Raw genomic sequence first — 18,794 nt, forward strand, 5'->3', positions numbered from 1 at the left:
CAATACCCTATTCCGCTAGATGGCAGGCGAGGGCTGAAGCCAGTAATTGAAGAACTCTTAGGGCAGGGCAAGTTAGAAGAATGTATGTCACCCCACAGTACCCCCATAATCCCTGTGAAGAAAAGTGACAGCAGCTACCGTCTAGTCCAAGACCTAAGGGCTGTCAGTCAACGAACAGCCACAAGATTTCCTGTGGTAGCTAACCCGTATACTATTACTAAGTAAGTTTTCCTCTAACTATATCTGGTATAGTGTAGTGGATTTGAAAGATGCCTTTTGGTCCTGTCTTTTAGAGGAGAGATGCAGAAACTATTTTGCCTTTCAGTGGCAAGATCCAGACACAGGGAGAAAACAACAATTAAGGTGGTCCGTTCTTCCACAAGGCTTTACAGAATCCCCAAATCTTTTTGGCCAGGCTTTAGAAAGAGTTTTACAAGATTTTGAAAGACCAGAAGGAACTAAACTAGTACAATATGTAGATAATCTATTAATTGCAGGAGAGAATCAGGAGCAAGTGAGAGAAGCATCAATCAGTCTGTTGAATTTCTTGGGAAAGAAAGGCCTAAAGGTTTCAAGGGATAAGTTACAATTTGCTGAAGAGGAAGTGAAATATCTAGGTCACTGGCTGAGTAAAGGAAAAAAGAAATTGGATCCTGAGAGAATGTCAGGAATACTGAGTCTGCCTTCCCCTAATACAAAAAGCGAAGTACCACAACTCTTAGAGTTATTGGGATATTGTAGACAATGGATAGATAGATATAGTCAAAATGTGAAATTTTTGTATGAAAAACTAACAGTCAATACAGTGAAATGGAACCAGGAGGACGAAAAACAATTTAAGAGTTTGAAAGATGCTCTTATTCAAGTCCCAGTACTCAGCCTACCTAACTTAGGTAAACCTTTTCAATTATTTGTAAATACTGCTGAGCAAACTGCTTATGGAGTCCTTAACCAGCACTGGGGAGGAGACAAAAAGCTGGTGGGGTATTATTCAAAGTTATGGACCCTGTTAGTCGAGGATGGCCAATATGTTTACAAGCTATAGTAGCAACTGCTCTTCTGGTAGAAGAAGCAAAGAAAGTTACATTTGGAGCTCCTTTAGTAATATATACCCCCCAAAACGTTAGAAGCATACTGCATCAAAAAGCAGAGAAGTGGCTCACTGATGGCCAGATTTTAAAAGTATGAAGCTATCTTGATACATTCCTCTTAACTGGAACTTAAAGTCACTCTGGCTCAGAACCCTGCTCAGTTTCTCTGTGGGGAGCCAGCTGAAGAGCTTGCTCATAACTGTGTGGAATTAATCAAATTACAAACAAAAGTGAGACCAGATTTAAGTGAGATGGAGCTATCTAGTGGGGAAAAATATTTTATCGATGGCCTATCAAGGGTGATAAAAGGGAAAAGAAATTCAGGATAAGCTATTGTAGAAGGAGAAAATCTGTCTGTAATAGAACGAGGAAAAATAGGTTCTAGCTGGTCAGGTCAGGCTTGTGAATTATTTGCTTTATACTGAGCTTTAGAACTTTTAAAAGATAAGTTGGGCACTATTTACAGACTCAAAATATGCTTTTGGAATTGTACACACATTTGGAAAAATCTGGATGGAAAGAGGTTTGATAAACACTCAAAGGAAGAAACCGATCCATCAGGAGTTAATAATCAGTGTGCTTGAAGCCCTGAAAGAACCTAAGAGAATAGCTGTAGTACATGTAAGAGGTCATCAATGAGGGTCAAGCTACTTAGTGAGAGGAAACAATACAGCTACCAAGCTGCAAAGGAGGCAGCATGTAAATTAGAAGAAACTATCCAGCTGAACACCATAGCGGAAATTCAAGAGGAGCTGCCAAATGCTATAGTATTCAAGAGGAAGAAAAAGCTATAAAAAGATTAGAAGCTAAGAAAGAGCTGGGAAAATGGGTACTGCCAGACGGGAGAGAGATTTTACCTAAGACTTACACTAGAAGGATTCTAAGCCAGTTACACCAACGTACTCATTGGGGAAAAAGACCCTTATGTGATCATTTTTTAAAATATTATAGATGTATTGGAAATTTTGAGCTAGCAAAACAAATAACACAGCGGTATTTGACTTGTCAAATAGTTAGCAGAAAGGTAATGAGACAAGCTTCAACCAGTGGTAGAAAAATAGCCTACCAACCATTTGAAAGGGTTCAGGTGGATTATACTGAATTACCAAGGGTGGGCAGACAGAAATACTTGCTAGTATTAGTAGATAAACTAACTCATTGGATGGAGGCCTACCCGGCTGCCTGAGCCACAGCGAAGTTTGTGGTTAAAATATGGTTGGAACAAATCTTTCCTCAATTTAAGGTTATCAGGGCCAATGATTCTGAACAGGGCTCCCGCTTTACTTCCAGCATCACAAAAGGAGTAACACAAGCTATGGGGATTTCTTGGGAATATCACACCCCTTGGCATCCCCAGAGCTCTGGGAGGGTGAAAAGAATGAACGAAACTATAAAACAGCAGTTAACAAAATTAATGATTGAGACCCAAATGCCATGGGCAAAATGTTTACCTTTAGCATTGCTTAAAATAAGGACACTTCCAAATGCAGATACGGGACTTTCTGCATGTGAGATGCTTTATGGAGTGCGTTATTCCCAGGAAGTACCCCAAACATCAGTAATCATAGCCGATATGACTATTCAAAAATACATCCAGAAGATGGGACAGCATGTCCTAAAACTAAGGGAAAAAGAGGTAATTGCTCAATCAGCCCCTCTCAGATTTAGCATACATCAAATAAAACCAGGTGACTGGGTGCTGATTAAAAGCTGGAAGAAAGAAGGTTTGTCTCCTAGGTAGGAAGGTCCATATTTAACTCTGCTGACCACCGATACAGCTGTCCGAACTGCGGAAAAAGGCTGGACCCACGTGTCGTGGGTCAAAGGACCAGCGGAACCACCGACAGAGATGGAACCACCGACAGAGACGCCTGCTGAATCCCAGTGGAGAATTGCATCTACCCCCAGAGAACTGAAAATCAAGTTAAAAAGAGACTGATGTATGTCACAAAAACACTCCTACCTTAAGCTGCAAAACCAATTGTACTCACCAGAGGTAGAATGTACTACTTACTACTCCAAACTGTAAGTGTTATCCATGGCGTTGTTTTAAGTGTATAGAGTGTGAAGAATTTTGGTATACAAACCTATCAAGGGGACAGATCCCTAATGCTCTCTGCTGTAACTGTATGAAAGAAAAAGAGAAAGAAACTGACAAAACTTTGTGGGCGACAGTAAGGAAAGAATATATTAAAATAGGTGATAAAGATTGGTAGAGAATGTGGGTACACAGTACAAGAGCAGAAATTGATTTGCAAGAAGTACCAAAGGCCAAATTAGAAAAAGTAGAGCGTGACAAGAGCATTGGATACCGGATGAATATCAAATTAAAGCAGAAGAGTGGCAGGAAGCCAAGTATCGCTGGAAGAGGGGGAGGCACATACACCAACCCTATTGTAGTCGCACATCCCCTGAACTCAGGGGCAAACTGGCCTAAATTAAAAAGAATCGGACCACAACAACAATAAATAGAGATCTGAAGCCTCATGAGGCAAAAGACAAAAATGAAACGAAAGATATCAGTGACTAAATCCCAAGGTATAAACTCTGCTACTGAGAAGATCTACATCTTGGCCCTTGGATGCAACCCAAGGGGCCTTGAAGAAGTAGAGAGTTAAACCCTCTGAGGATTATTTTCACTGTATTGATCATTGCATCCCAGGCAATGGGCCTTAGTAGCCTCGCTCCTGAACTCCACATAATCCACGAGCGAGCTGCAGGATCAGAGCCTATTGCTCCGGCTGTCTGTGACAAATGCAATCATACTGTCTGGTTCAGGGGAAAAATGGAATCAATGTTCATGGCACATTCCCATGTTAGTGAAGTGTGCTATGACCATAACCAATTAAAGATGTGCACTCTGGGTGGCAAATTATACTGGGTTGGAGAAAATTGAAAATCTGAAGGTGTAAATGACCCATGGAAAGCCCCAAATGGTATATATTAGATTTGTGGACAAAAAGCTTACAGCAAACTGCCCTGTAGACAGAAAGGTTGAGATTGATGATTACGGAGAAACATCCGGGATTTGGCAGCAGAGATCAAAAGGGTGGCTCATGTCCCTGTCCAAAAATGGAATTCCATTTTTCAAGCCTCATGGTGGGACCAGATGCTTGGAGGAGGGACTTGGTGGAAGAAAATAGGGTTCCTGATATTGTGCTCATTAGCTGGGTTATTGTTTCTACCTTGCCTTACTCCATGTTTTATCTGACTAATCCACTCAGTTATTCAAAGCATGCAGATTACAGTAACCGACTCGGAATTGGCCACCAGAGAAGTTGGTCAATTTGAGAAAACAGCTAAGATAAACAAAATAATGAAATTAAAGAAAAGAGATCAAAAAGAGAAACATTCCAAAGTTTTGGCCAGATTTGAAGCACAGACATGAATGAGTAAGATAAATGATAATTTATACAAGCAGAGGGGGACTGTGAGATGCAAAGCTGTGTTTTGTGTCAGCTACAAACAAGCGACATGTGTATTTGTGAATGCAAAATGTGTGGACCCCGACAATGGGAGAGCTGTGAATTCTAATAATAACTGAGGAAAATAAAGCATGAAAAAAGGCCTTTGAACCTATCTTTTGTTTGCAATTAACCCTAGTTGATTTAGGAGCATTGGAATTAAGGTGTTAAAGATGTTGCTTTTTGCTGGCATTTAATCCATAAAAAGCTCTGCAATAATAACCTTTTGAAGTATAATTTTAGAATATTACTTGTATCCTTGAAACTATAGCTTTGGAATATATATAAAGGAAATATGCTTATCTCACGCCTCATTGAAGCAGAGAAAAACAGCTTGAGAAAGGAAGATGAACATCACCTCAAGGGTTTATGGTTTCGACCAAAGGGAAGCTGGACATCACTGTTATGAGATCTATAGTCTCTGCAATTAAAAGGTGGACACACATTTGGGGATCTGGACCCCACCAGATGGGATTCGTCTTTCCTCTTTCGGAAACTGGACTGTCACCATCTGGGGATACTCCTTTGAGATACATCCTGAGAAATTAAAATCACAATAGTGTATAGAATTGTGATGTAATAATTTGGAATAAAAATTGCTGATGAGTAAAAAATTGGAAATAGAAACTGCTGAAAAAAGCTGATGAGTACCTCTATAAATACCTGTAGCCCTCAATTATCGGTGTGCAGTTGGAGGGAAAACTTCCCCCACTGTACCCAGCGCTGTATTGCTCATACTTTACCATATTAATAAATAAATTGTGTGCTGCTTGAATATTGGCCTTGTCAAGCTTCTTATTCATAACAAGAGCTGGGGGTTCCTTTCTCAGAAGAGCACCAGGGGATTCCCAATATTTTGGTTTGACATTTGAGGTCCTCTTTCCAGCCACCATGTTTTTAGGTTAGGGTGAGGGGTAAAAAGGGTCTTAGCGAACACTGGATTCTGTTCTTCATGTCTAGACATCACTTTGATCCCTCAATTCCATGTTGGTTTGATGTTTTTAGGGGTTTTTGGCTAAGTTTGGTGAGGGGCTTCCTCATTTGCATGCCAACCCTGATGCCATTTGCATGCCAACTTGGTTGTCCCATCCTCTTCACTGTCCCAGGTGCCATCCTCCAGGAAGCAGCAGGGTGCCTCTCCACAAAAAGGGGAATTCCCAACAATCAACAACAGGTAGTTAAAAAAACCTATTAACAACAGGTGATTACACCAACAAACAGTTAGAACTCCACCCTGGCAGCAACTAGCCCAACCTGGGAACTCTGCAACCTTTTAATAAAATGGGCAACTTTTCTACTCATAACAGTATAACATCATAGAGAGGGGTTTGTGACATCACTTAGGGAGTTGTGACATCATATAGCTTCTCTGACATCATAGAGTAGGGTTTGTGGCCATAGAGGAGATCCTGCCATAATAGAGTGTGGGTCTGTGACATGAGAGAATGGGTTGTGACATCACTGGCTGGCTGTGTAACATCATAGAGCAGGTTGTGACATCACAGAACAGATTCCGACATCACATTGTGGCTTTCTGACATCACAGAGTCTTTTGTGACATCGCAGCGCAACTGCCTGACATTCCAGGCTGACATCCCAGAGCTGGCTCTATGACATCACAGGAGCCGTGTGACATCACAGGTGGCAGTGTGACATCACAGGGGCTGTGTGAGGTCACTGGGGAGGTCACTCTGCCCCAGCCCCCCTCACAGTTCCCCCCAGAGCAGTCCGACCCTACTTGTGCACAGCGGGGTCCCCTCTCCCCCCGGGTCCCCCCGCCCCCGGCCCCACAGCCTCCCCCAGAGGATGTTCCACGAGATCGACCCCAGAGCCTGACACAGGGATGGGGGGCCGGGGCCCTGGGGGTGGCAGAGGGGGACAGGGACCCCCCGGCAGCGTCCCCGTGTTCCCCAGGGCCAGAGCCTGGGCCAGGGCTCCTTCACCCTGGTGTCAACGAGGCCTTGAGAGCGCTGAAAAAATCCCTGGCCAGGGATCATCAAAAAACCAGATTTAATATTAAAGGACAGTAGCACAAAGTTCCTTGGCAAGAGTCACTCTGTTCTTGACTGGAAACTTCAGGCACACCAAGGAAACAAAGCAACAACAAAACCAAATCAAATCCAGGCAATCAAACCAGAAATGAACTGAGAATTGTCCCTGTGTGTGTGTATGACATAAGCCCAGTGAGGGCAAGGATAAAAGGAATATGGCCTAAAGCTTAACAGGCCTCACACTTAACAGGACTTAACTTACACCTTAAATGTAACTGATACCTTAAATATCAAAGTTTAGCAAAACAACAGCACTTAACAGTATTTAACTTTACTTAGAACCTATGACTTAGCAATTTAACAGAAGAATAACACTTAACAATATTAAACTTATCTAATAACTTAAATTAAACGTAACAATTTTGCAAAAGAACAACTCTTAGGAGAATTGAACTTAGCTTAGACCTCATGACTTAAACCTTACTTTCAGCTATCTGGATATCTGACTGACTCAGCTATCCAAGGCACTCAAGCCCCTCAGAGAGCAGCATTTCTGCCACATTTCCCCAGCACAGGCACTCCTGTGTGCACACAGACACAAAGAGTCAGTGCAAGGTACCTGTGAGCAATTCCCCTGAGGACAGGGAATGCTCACTGTGGATCCTTTGGCAACTCCCCAGTGGGTGAAGGGTTGAGCCTGGAGGAATGGAGGGATCAGCACAGGCTTTGTCGTTGTTCAGGATCCCCGAGTGCAGCAAACGGGAGAGTTCCTGGCTGGGAGAGGCCCCACTCAGAGGGAGTCACTGGCCCAGGAGAGCTCCAAGGGCTCTTTTGGAGCACTGTTTTTAGGGCCCCAAGAGAGGAGCTTCAGTTCCAGCAATGCTTCATCCTGGCCCAACTTGGCACCAACAGCTTTCTTTGTCAGTGTGAGAACAGGGATGTTGTGCCACTGAGGGAACAAAAACAGTTCCCAGGGCTGCTTCTAGAGAAACCAGGAGCTGGTTGGGCAGCAGTGTTTGTGATGAGCTGCAGAGGAGCTGAGCCCAGGGGCTGTTGGCCAAGGCCGAGGCCCAAGGAGCATTTCTCAGCCGCCAGGGCGGGCTGAGAAGGGGAGGGGGGAATGCAGCAGCACAGGGCCCATGGAAACAAGGGACCATTGTGGCACTGTGGGGCCTTGTGAGACCAAGGGACCATTGTGACACTCTGGGGCCCTGTGAGACCAAGGCACCATTATGACACTGTGGGGTCCTGTGAGACCAAGGGACCATTGTGACACTGTGAGGCCTTATGGAACCAGAGACACCATTGTGACAATGGAGATACCTACAGAACCAAGAGGACCATTGTGATACTGTGGGGCCTCATGAAACTAAGAGGCCTTTGTGACATTGCAAGGCCTCATGGAACAGAGAAGTCACATGACATTGTGGGGCCTGGGGAGCCACGGAGACCATTGTGACACTTCAGGGTCTTATGAAATGAAAGCGCCACTGTGACACTGCTGGACCCCATACAACCAAGGGTCCCTTATGACACTGCAGGTCTTCTTGTAATCAAGAGGCCATTGTGACACTGCTGGACCCCATGGAATCAAGGCACTCTTGTGACACTGTTTGGCCTCATAAAAGCAAGGGAACATGGAACAGCACTGGCTGGTTTGGCCTCCTGTTGACTGCCTGACTAATCAAACTCATACTGGCATGTTGGGGGTCTCTTCTTATCAGCTGCTGAAACATTGGCGCTCCGTGCTTGCCTTCCTATGGGAAAGAACTGTCCTTCTTAGTCAGGTGCCCATGGCCAGAATTGGGATTTCCACCTCCAATATTGCCTGTTGTGAAAGACTGCAGGAGATTCTTGGCTGGAAACATTTTGTGAGCCGGGGAGGAAGGGACAGGTCCAGCCCTGCCATGCCCTGCCCTGGAACCCCAATCCCCCCAGAGCCTCTATCCCAGCCCAGCAGTGTCTTCCAGTCCCTGGCACAGCACAGGCAATGCTCCACAGCCACCTCTGGAGCCCCAACCCCAGGTCCTGAGAGACCAAATGACCCCAAGCCCCACCTGTGGGAAGGGCCCAGGAAGACCAAGGGGTATTGAAGGCTGACCACAAGGCAAGCACATATCTTGACCCTACATCCCCTTGGAATTTCCATCTGAGCACTGCTGGAATCCAGGAGTGGATAAGTTCTTTGTGTTTGTTTGTGTGTGTGCTTCTCTGTATTTTTTTTGTCCGTCTCTCTTTTTGTGTCTACTTCTTCTATATATGTCCTCTTGCAAATTTTGAGTAACTTAAAATTGAACAGGCTAGAAGCTTGTGAAGTTGAATGGCGTATGGTAATGCTTTGAGCTGTGTTTTTTGTTGATTGAATGTCATATTAAACCTTTTGCAAAAGTTTCTCTGATTTTCTAAAGTTGACAGTAGAGGTTGTTTTGCTCTTTTGAACTTTTGAGAGTCTCTTGTTGCTATTTCTCCAGCACATACAACTCAGAGGACACAAACAATTGAGTTTCCATTTAAATGACTCCTTGAGAGAGTTTTTTGGGGGATGGGAGTCAGGGCTTGTCTGTCCTGCTTGGCACAGCCCAGGCAGGGCTTTCCCAGCCACATTCCACACTCCATTTCCCAGCTGGAGCCGCTGCTGCCTCTGAGTTGTGCTGCCCCAGCCCCAGGGACGCTCTCCTTGTCTGCCCATTCCCCCATGGTCTCTGGGCAGGGATGGCCCCACTGGGGGCTGCTGACATCCTCAGCAACTTGGAGGCTGCGGCTGAATTTTCCTGCTCCAGAGGCTTGTTCAGCCTTCAGCTCTTCACTGCAGGAATTCAGTGTCCCAGGGCTCATTAACATTCTGAACACCTTAACAAGCCAAGCCTCTGGGAATAATTATATTTCAGTTTCCAAGTAATTTGTAGTTAAGTAGATCTCAGTAGTGTATTCAGTGTGAATACAGGATATTTAAGAAGACAGTGAGAAAATATTTTTAAGGTCCTGATAGTTTTATTTTCCTGGTAATTTCATGATATGTGCAATCTCCAATTGACACTGAATCCAAGTACCTCCTCATGCAGTTTGAATAGATATGAAAATCAAGACCCTTCATGGCTGACAATCAATCACACTCTGTCCCTACCCCCACCCCACCATTTTCCCCACCCAAGCCCTGGCACTCAGAGCAGCCTTGTGCAAATCTGAGCTCCCTCCAGCCCAGGCTGCACCTGCAGCTTTCAGCTCCCTGGCTCCAACTCCCATCTGCTTTCCTTGGGGAAGGAGCTGCCTGAGACACAGAGGGATGTTCATTTATTGTCAGCCAAGAAAGCCAAGGGAAGGCACAGCTCCATCAAATGCAAAAGTCATTCTTCTCCCTGGCTCTAGCCTGCCCCTGATCCCCACAGCCTGTCCTGTTTCCTTCATCCCTGCATTGCCAGGGACTTTGTGGGTTTAAGGGAGCTCTGCTCTGGGTATGGGGGGAATGTCCAAGTGCAGCCACTGGAGAGGGAGCCACAACTCATCAGGTTTGTGTCCTTTGAGGGACCAGGAACTGGTGAGACTCGGAGGCACAGAAAGTTTCTCTTCATGGCCAACGGACCACAGTTGAACAGGATACAATTTAATAACAATCATGCTCTTCCCTGAGCCATGTGCAAAGTCCCAGCAGTGTCTGATGAGTCCTCCATCCACAAGGGATTTCCATACTAAAATTACTTTCAGACAAATGCAGCTCTGTGATAGATACAAACACAATTAAGTTCTTGTATCAGGATGCTTGTCCTGGCATGGGGGCAAAACAGCTCCAACAATTCCTGATTTGCAAAGCTGTCAGTGGTGGATGGAGAAGGGAGGTCAGGCTGCTCTTGGTGTTGACAAAATGCTGAAACCAGCCTGACTCATTTCATCTCCTCCTGTCCTGGCTGATCTCCCCTCTTTCCCCTTTCACTCACTGGCTCATGTCTCCCACCAGCCCTCTGTGAAGAGCCTGGCTCTGTGCTCTCCATCCCCTCCTGGCTGGCACTGCCAGGCTGGGATGAGGAGCCCCTCAGCCTTCCCTGCTCCAGGGTGGACCAGCCCAACTCCCTCAGCCTCTGCTCACAGCCCAAGGGCTGCGGCCCCACCTTGGAGGCCCTTCCCAGACCCTGCTCCAGCTGCCAGACATCTTTCCTGCCCTGGGGAAACCAAACCAGGCCACAGTGACCTGGTGTCATGATCCATCCTTACGAACGGGTTTCATGATGGTTCGCGATCTCAGAGTGCAAAAGAAGCAACATGGTACAAGGGGGTTTGCAGTGATAATTAAAACAAATGCACCTCTATGGAAATAATCCTAGCAAAATTGCGTTGGGGAGGAATCGGGGAAAAGAAGAAAAAATAAGGGAAAAGAGGGAGGAAAAAGAATGGGTATATAGCTACCAAACCTACAATGGTGAAGTCCCTCGATGTCCAGCTGATGGAGTTCACCAGGACACATCCAGGGAGATCTCAGAGGTGCAGTCCATTTGTACTCTAGTTACACTCTTTTTTGATAGGGGAAGGGGAATAGATCATTAAACCAAATAAAGGGTAGTCTATTGTATCTTTGGGGGAAAGAATGGTATTTAGAGAAGGGTACACACAATCCATGTTCTCAGCAGTGGGCAAGAGGCATTGTCTTTGTGGTCCAATGCTCACACCTGCAACATCCATCTTGCTTTGGTTAGCTTGCCTCCCCCACACACCTCCCCCGGGTTGAGGGTTTCAGTCCCAGTACTTGGAAAGTGTGAGAGGGGGCCTTCTCACATAGGGATTTCATGTCTCACTTTTTCTCTGGTGAAGAGGCTTCTTACATCTGTTTGTCTGGTGATTGCAAATGAGCAGAGGGGTGTCCTGGTTTAGGGCAAATTTGGTAGAGAACCTCCAAAGGAGGGCCCCTCCAGAAAGCAAATCCACACGGCCCCTCTCCCCAACCAGTTCAGGAAACAATTCCTCAGAGAGAAGTAGAAAGAACCTGTTTATTTGACAGGTACAGCACCCCCAGCACACAAAATGAATACCAGATGACACCGCTCTGAGAAAGATGGCAAAATCAGAAAGTCTCTTTTGGGGGTGGTTGCTTTGTTCTCAGTCCCTCTGGCGCTGGGGCAGCTGCTGCAGCCGATCAGTGCAAACCCTCGGTGTTCCCAGGTCCCAGTCCAGAGCAGGTTCGAGATGGTCGAAGAAAAGGAGAGGAGAAACAGTCCAGGAAGGAATTGGACTGTTTAGCTAAACTAGCTAATAAGCAGAGGCCAAAGCAGAGCAGAAGTGAGAGCAGAAGGAGAGCAAGCAAAGCAGCAAGCTGAAAGCAAGAAGCCAAAACAGCCCTATGTACTGCCCATCTCTGTGTCCCTGATAAGAGAAACCCAAACAAAACTTTCACTCTTCCGAGCCGGTCTTAAAGGCACAGAACATATGAATGGGGAAAAACGCATCATAATGTCACCCCAGGACATTCCACCCCTTATCCCCATATCATCAACATACTACAACACATCATGCATTATTCATACAAAATTTCCCTCTGTTCCCCCAAAATTTACAAGCAATACCCATCATGCCTTCATCACATCCCCACTCTGGACCACTGAATCCAGGCCCTATATTACAGAGGTACAGGATTCCCCCTTTTCACTTTAGTCGCTTAAAGCTCCATCTATCACTTGCTCAGACCTTCGACACTTACACATTTCCTTCTATCTCATGTCTGTATCGTTTAATGTACAGAGAATGGCAGTAGCATCCAATGAACAGTGATATTGCACATCATTCTTACCCCACAATCAGATCTCCCTGAGGTACACATCGTGTTGTTCCATCTCTTTGCATTATCCACCACGTGCAACCTGGTCCCTGAGCAAAGACAACCCCATGAATGGGTTTGTCTGTACTCGAGGCAGAATTGATCCACACAGTCTTCCCTAACAAACCTCTGATATGTACCACTGGGACTTTATCTCCTTCTATTACATTCAGGGACTCAGACCGGGCAGGACCTGCTCGATTGGTGGAACCTCGGGTGTTAACTAACGAGGTGGCCTTTGCTAAATGCTGCTCCCAATTTTTGAAAGATCCCCCACCCAAAGCTTTCAACTGGGTTTTTAGTAGTCCATTGTACCTCTCCACTTTTCCTGCAGCTGGTGCATGGTAGGGGATATGGTACACCCCCTCAATGCCATGTTCCCTAGCCCAGGTGTTGATAAGGCTGTTCTTGAAATTAGTTCCGTTGTCTGACTTGATCCTCTCAGGGTTGCCATGTCTCTACAGAACTTGCTTTTCAAGGCCCAGGATGGTGTTCTGGGCTGTAGCATGAGACACAGGGTAGGTTTCCAACCATCCAGTGGTGGCTTCCACCATGGTCAGCACGTAGCGCTTGCGCTGGTGTGTCTGGGGCAGTGTGATGCAGTCAATCTGCCAGGCCTCCCCATACTTGTACTTGGACCACCGCCCACCGTATCAGAGGGGCTTCACTTGCTTGGCCTGCTTGATGGCAGCACATGTCTCACAGTCATGGATAACCTGAGAAATACTGTCCATGGTTAGATCCACCCCTCGATCTCATGCTCACTTATAGGTGGCATCTCTGCCCTGGTGGCCTGAGGCATCATGGGCCCATCGAACTAGGAATAACTCTCTCTTATGTTCTCAAACTAGGTCTATTTTGGACATCCCTATCTTTGCAGCTTGGTTACCTGCTCATTGTTTTGGTGCTCCTCATTGGCCCTACTATTGGGTACATGGGCATCTACATGGCGGACTTTCACAGGTAGCCTCCCTACCCTGGTAGCAATGTCTTTCCACTCATCAGCAGCCAAAATTGGTTTCCCTCTACGTTGCCAGTTGGCCTTTTTCCACCTCTCCAGCCATCCCCACAGAGCACTGGCTATCATCCATGAATCAGTATAAAGGTAGTGGCTTTGGCCACTTCTCTCAGCAATGTCCAGAGCCAGCTGAACAGCTTTGAGTTCAGCAAGTTGGCTTGATCCACCTTCTCCTTCAGTAGCTTGTGCAACCTATTGTGTGGGGCTCCATACGGCTGCTTTCCACTTCTGGTTCATCCCTATGATGCGACAGGAACTGTCAGTGAAAAGAGCGTAGCGTGTTTCCTCTGGGGGCAGTTGGTTATAGGGAGGAGCCTCTTCAGCACGTGTCACTGGTTCTTGTTCTTCATCTGTGACACCAAAATTCTCACCTTCTTTCCAATTTGTAATTATCTCCAAAATCCCAGGGTGATTCTGTTTACCTATAGTAAACAGCGCGCTGAGTGATAAGAGCAATCCCCTTGCTCCATGTAGCACTGGTGGCATGATGAGTGGAAGGAACCTTTGCTTTGAACATCCACCCCAGTACTGGTAGTTGGAGTGCCAGGAGGAGTTGTACTTCAGTGCCTATTACCTCCAAGGCAGCCTGGACTCCTTCATAGGCAGCCAAGATTTCCTTCTCTATGGGAGTGTAGTTGGCTTCAGACCCTCTGTAGCTTCGACTCCAAAATCCCAGTGGTCGACCCCGAGTCTCCCCAGGCACCTTCTGCCAAAGGTTCCAGGACAAGCCATGGTTCCCGGCTGCAGAGTAGAGCATGTTCTTTACCTCTGGTCCTGTCCTGACTGGGCCAAGGGCTACTGCATGAGCAATCTCCTGCTTGATCTGGACAAAGGCTTGTTGCTGCTCAGGGCCCCACAGGAAATTGTTCCTCTTGCGGGTGACCAGGTAAAGAGGGCTCACGATCTGACTGTACTCGGGAATATTCATCCTCCAAAAACCTATGGCACCCAAGAAAGCTTGTGTCTCTTTCTTACTGGTGGGTGGAGACATTGCTGTGATCTTGTTGATGATATCTGTAGGAATCTGACACCGTCCATCTTGCCACTTCACTCCCAGGAATTGAATCTCACGAGCTGGTCCCTTGACTTTGCTCTTTTTAATGGCGAAACCAGCTCCCAGGAGGATCTGGATGATTTCCTTCCCTTTCTCAAACACTTCCGCAGCTGTGTTCCCCTACACAATGATGTCATCAATATGCTGCAGATGTTCTGGAGCCTCTCCCCTTTCTAATGCAGCCTGGATCAGTCCATGGCAGATGGTGGGGCTGTGCTTCCACCCCTGGGGCAGTCGGTTCCAGGTGTATGCACACCCCTCCATGTGATGGCAAACTGAGGCCTGCATTTTGCTGCCAGAGGAATGGAGAAAAATGCATTGGCAGTGTCTATAGTGGCGTACCACTTTGCTGCCTTGGACTCAAGCTCATACTGGAGCTCTAATATGTCTGGCATGGCAGCACTCAGTGGTGGAGTCACTTCATTCAAGGCACGGTAGTCCACAGTCAATCTCCATTCTCCTTCAGATTTTCGCACAGGCCAAATGGGGCTGTTGAAGGGTGAGTGGGTCTTGCTGAGCACCCCTTGGCTCTCCAGCTCTCGGATCATCTTATGGATGAGGATCACAGCATCTCGAGTGGTTCTATACTGTCATCAATGCACTATGGAAGTGGCAATTGGCACTTGTTGCTCTTCTGCCATCAGGCATCCTACTGCAGATGGATTCTCAGACAACCCAGGCAAGGTGTTCAATTGCTGGATGCCCTCTGTCTCTATAGCAGCTATTCCAAATGCCCATCTGACTCCTTTTGGGTCTTTGAAATACCCACTTCGAAGGTAGTCTATGCCCAAAATACATGGGCCTCTGGGCCAGTCAAAATAGGATGCTTCTTCCACTCATTTCCCGTTAGGCTCACATCAGCTTCCACCAAAGTGAAATCCTGGGATCCCCCTGTCACACCAGCAATAGAATTGGACTCTGTCCCCACATGTCTTGATGGGATCAATGTACATTGCGCACCAGTATCGACCAAAGCTTTATACTCTTGTGGTTCCAATGTGCCAGGCCAACGAATCCACACAGACGAGAAAACACGATTTTCCCTGGCCTCTACCTGGCTAGAGGCAGGGCCCCTCTAAGCCTGGTTATCCTTCTTTCCCTGGGATATGTTTTGGATGTTTCTTCGAGGGGATCAGACATGTCATCATCATCATACCTGGCCGTTCGGCTACGGGCAACTGGAGCTGCTTTCCTTCTGTTGGCTTCCTTCAGTTCACGCACCCATCATTCTAGAACAGCAGTAGGTTTCCTATCCCACCTTCTCATGTTTTCCCCACGCAGGTAGAACCACAGCTTAGCTCGTGGGGTGTACCTTCTCTCACCATCTGGGAAACGTCTGCCTTGGATACCAGAACCTCTGATCTGTACTGCTGAAATTTGGAGAAGGTCTTCTTTAATCTTCTCCCAAAGCTTCTTATGATTCTTCTCTATCTTATCCTCTAAATTCTGCAGACGTGTTTCTACCACTGCGATTCTGGTATGTGTCAGGCCATGTACAGCATCTGCATATGCTCGGAGCTTCCTTGCCATGTCAAGCACAGTCTCATCCCTCTCATCCCTCTTCATGATGGCTAAGGCAGAAGCATATTCATGTGGCCCAAGTTGTACAAGTTTTCGCCACATCACAGACGTGCATGTTACCAAGTCTGGGTTCCTAGTTGTTATATCGTCTGAGAAGATAATCTCTGCCACTGCCATTTCTCTCAGGCATTGGATCCCTTGCTCTATTGTCTTCCACTGAGTTTGCTACATATAGAGATCGTCTGCACACAGGTATCTTTCTGCTACACTTCTTAGGACGTGTTCCCAGAAGCTGTGAGAGTTAGCCCCCCTCATCATTCCTTGGTCTATGGCAGAATCCTGTGACAGGGATCCCAAATGCCTGGCTTCAGTGGCATCCAGAATTGTAGCCTCACCTGCAGCATCCCAGAGACAGACCAGCCAACTAATTATGGATTCATCAGGTCGTTGGGTGTAATCCTTCCTTAGGCCACGAAGGTCCTTCAGGGAAAAGGACTCAATATTTGCATCTGATTTTACACCTGCTGCTTTGACTCCTGATTTTATGTCAGGAGGCATTGAGGTTCCTTCTCCTTCATCATCATCATCATCATCATCCACTGGTCGATTGGTCTTGTCCGTGCATTTCCCACTTCTAGTGCTGGTAGCAACAGCCATCGTTATAGCTGCTAGCTTAGGCTCGCTATCTGGTTTGGCTGCTGGCTTCAAGCCTGCGCTGTTGGCTGCTGCCTGAGTCACTGGGATAGTTGCTGATTTATCTCCCTGCCCCCCTCCCTCTGTCTGCTGCCCGACAGTATCTAGCAGTGTGCGATAACCATATGCCAGGGCTCAGCTCACTGCAATGACTATCCTCTCCTTAGGCTCATCCTAGTACTTCTCTTTCAGATATTTTCCCACCTCAGCTGGGTTCTGAATTTGTTCATGGGGAAAATCCCAGACTATAGGGTCAGAGAATTCCTTCAGGATTTGGCCCATATCCTCCCATTTCCCACACCACTTAGGATTTTCCACACCGGGGTCTACTCCTGTAGTCAGGGGTTTCATCAGCCCATCTAGAAATCTCAGCCCTCATTCTAGAGAAGCAGCAGGCTCTGTAGAGGAAGGTTACCAGATTGAATACCAGAAAGATGGTTTCTTTAACACTGAGGGGAAACTGAACATCCTTCACTAGTGATGCAACTGATTCATAGGAGAAGAAGGAAAGCAGAGGCTGAAAAACCTCATTCCCTGCTGCTCCTCTAACAAACTGGATGCATAACCAGAGCCATGAACCATTCATACCTGGAGCAGACCCTAGCATGTTTATAAACTTCTTGCACATCTTTGCCACCAAGTCCAGCAGGATAGCTACTGTGGTCACTGCCCCTCTGATGTAAAAACTACGTATTAAGGGCAATACTAAAGCTATTTCTGGATAAGAAAATAAACCTAGGTACCATAGAGGTATTAAATTCTCAAAAAACCCTAGGGACCAGAAATGCATGCAAATCTTCACCCCAATAGATATTATGAATTCAAAAAGCATGGCTATTAGCTGATTTAAACGAAAACAGAGTAATAGCAACCAAAATGCAGTCAAAACAGGGTTTTTCCACTCTCTCTCGAGCCCCACGATTGGGCAACAATATTTTGTCCGGGTTTAGGGCAAATTTGGTAGAGAACCTCCAAAGGAGGGCCCCTCCAGAAAGCAAATCCACACGGCCCCTCTCCCCAACCAGTTCAGGAAACAATTCCTCGGAGAGAAGTAGAAAGAACCTGTTTATTTGACAGGTACAGCACCTCCCAGCACACAAAATGAACAATACCAGATGACACCGCTCTGAGAAAGATGGCAAAATCAGAAAGTCTCTTTTGGGGGTGGTTGCTTTGTTCTCAGTCCCTCTGGCGCTGGGGCAGCTGCTGCAGCCGATCAGTGCAAACCCTCGGTGTTCCCAGGTCCCAGTCCAGAGCAGGTTCGAGATGGTCGAAGAAAAGGAGAGGAGAAACAGTCCAGGAAGGAATTGGACTGTTTAGCTAAACTAGCTAATAAGCAGAGGCCAAAGCAGAGCAGAAGTGAGAGCAGAAAGAGAGCAAGCAAAGCAGCAAGCTGAAAGCAAGAAGCCAAAACAGCCCTATGTACTGCCCATCTCTGTGTCCCTGATAAGAGAAACCCAAACAAAACTTTCACTCTTCCGAGCCGGTCTTAAAGGCACAGAACAGATGAATGGGGATACAAGCATCATAACATTGCCCCAGGACAAGGGGTCTTCTTTGGAGGGCAACCCAAAACTCAGTAAAAGTCTGGCCAGACCAAGAGGTGGGAGAAAATCCCAGAGCAATTGTTGCAAAAAGGGCAGAATGTCTTTCTCTTCTTTTCATTGAGCTCAGTGTAGCATACAGTAAACACATCTGTGAAACAATAGCTTAGCAATGCTCTCAGGTCTCCGGGCCCTTAGCATGTGACTTTCTCCCACAGGGCCAGAGATTTAAGACAGGGGGGTCTGTTCTTCAGTGGTCCCCAATGACAATCATGAGGTAGATGAGGGAATTTTTGGATAGAGTCTCACACCCAGTTGTGCCAGTTGTGTCCTTAATCCCCTCAGGATGGTTCCAGTACCTTCCAGTTGATCCCAGTTGCTCCCAATGTGCCACATTTTCTTCTCAACATGGGCCCAGTAGCTTCCAGTACCCCCTAGTCAGGATCCATTTTCACCTGCTGTAATCCCAGTGGCTCTTAGGATGATTCCAGTTGCACCCAGTCCACACTGGTATGGTTACAGCCACCCCCAGTATGGCCCCAGTCACTCCCAGATCCTCCCAGCATGATTTCAGTCATGCTCAGAGTGACTCCCTGTCACGCCCAGTGTGGGGCCCAG

The sequence above is a fragment of the Melospiza melodia genome, unplaced genomic scaffold (assembly GCF_035770615.1).
Source record: "Melospiza melodia melodia isolate bMelMel2 unplaced genomic scaffold, bMelMel2.pri scaffold_44, whole genome shotgun sequence".
NCBI lineage: Eukaryota > Metazoa > Chordata > Aves > Passeriformes > Passerellidae > Melospiza > Melospiza melodia.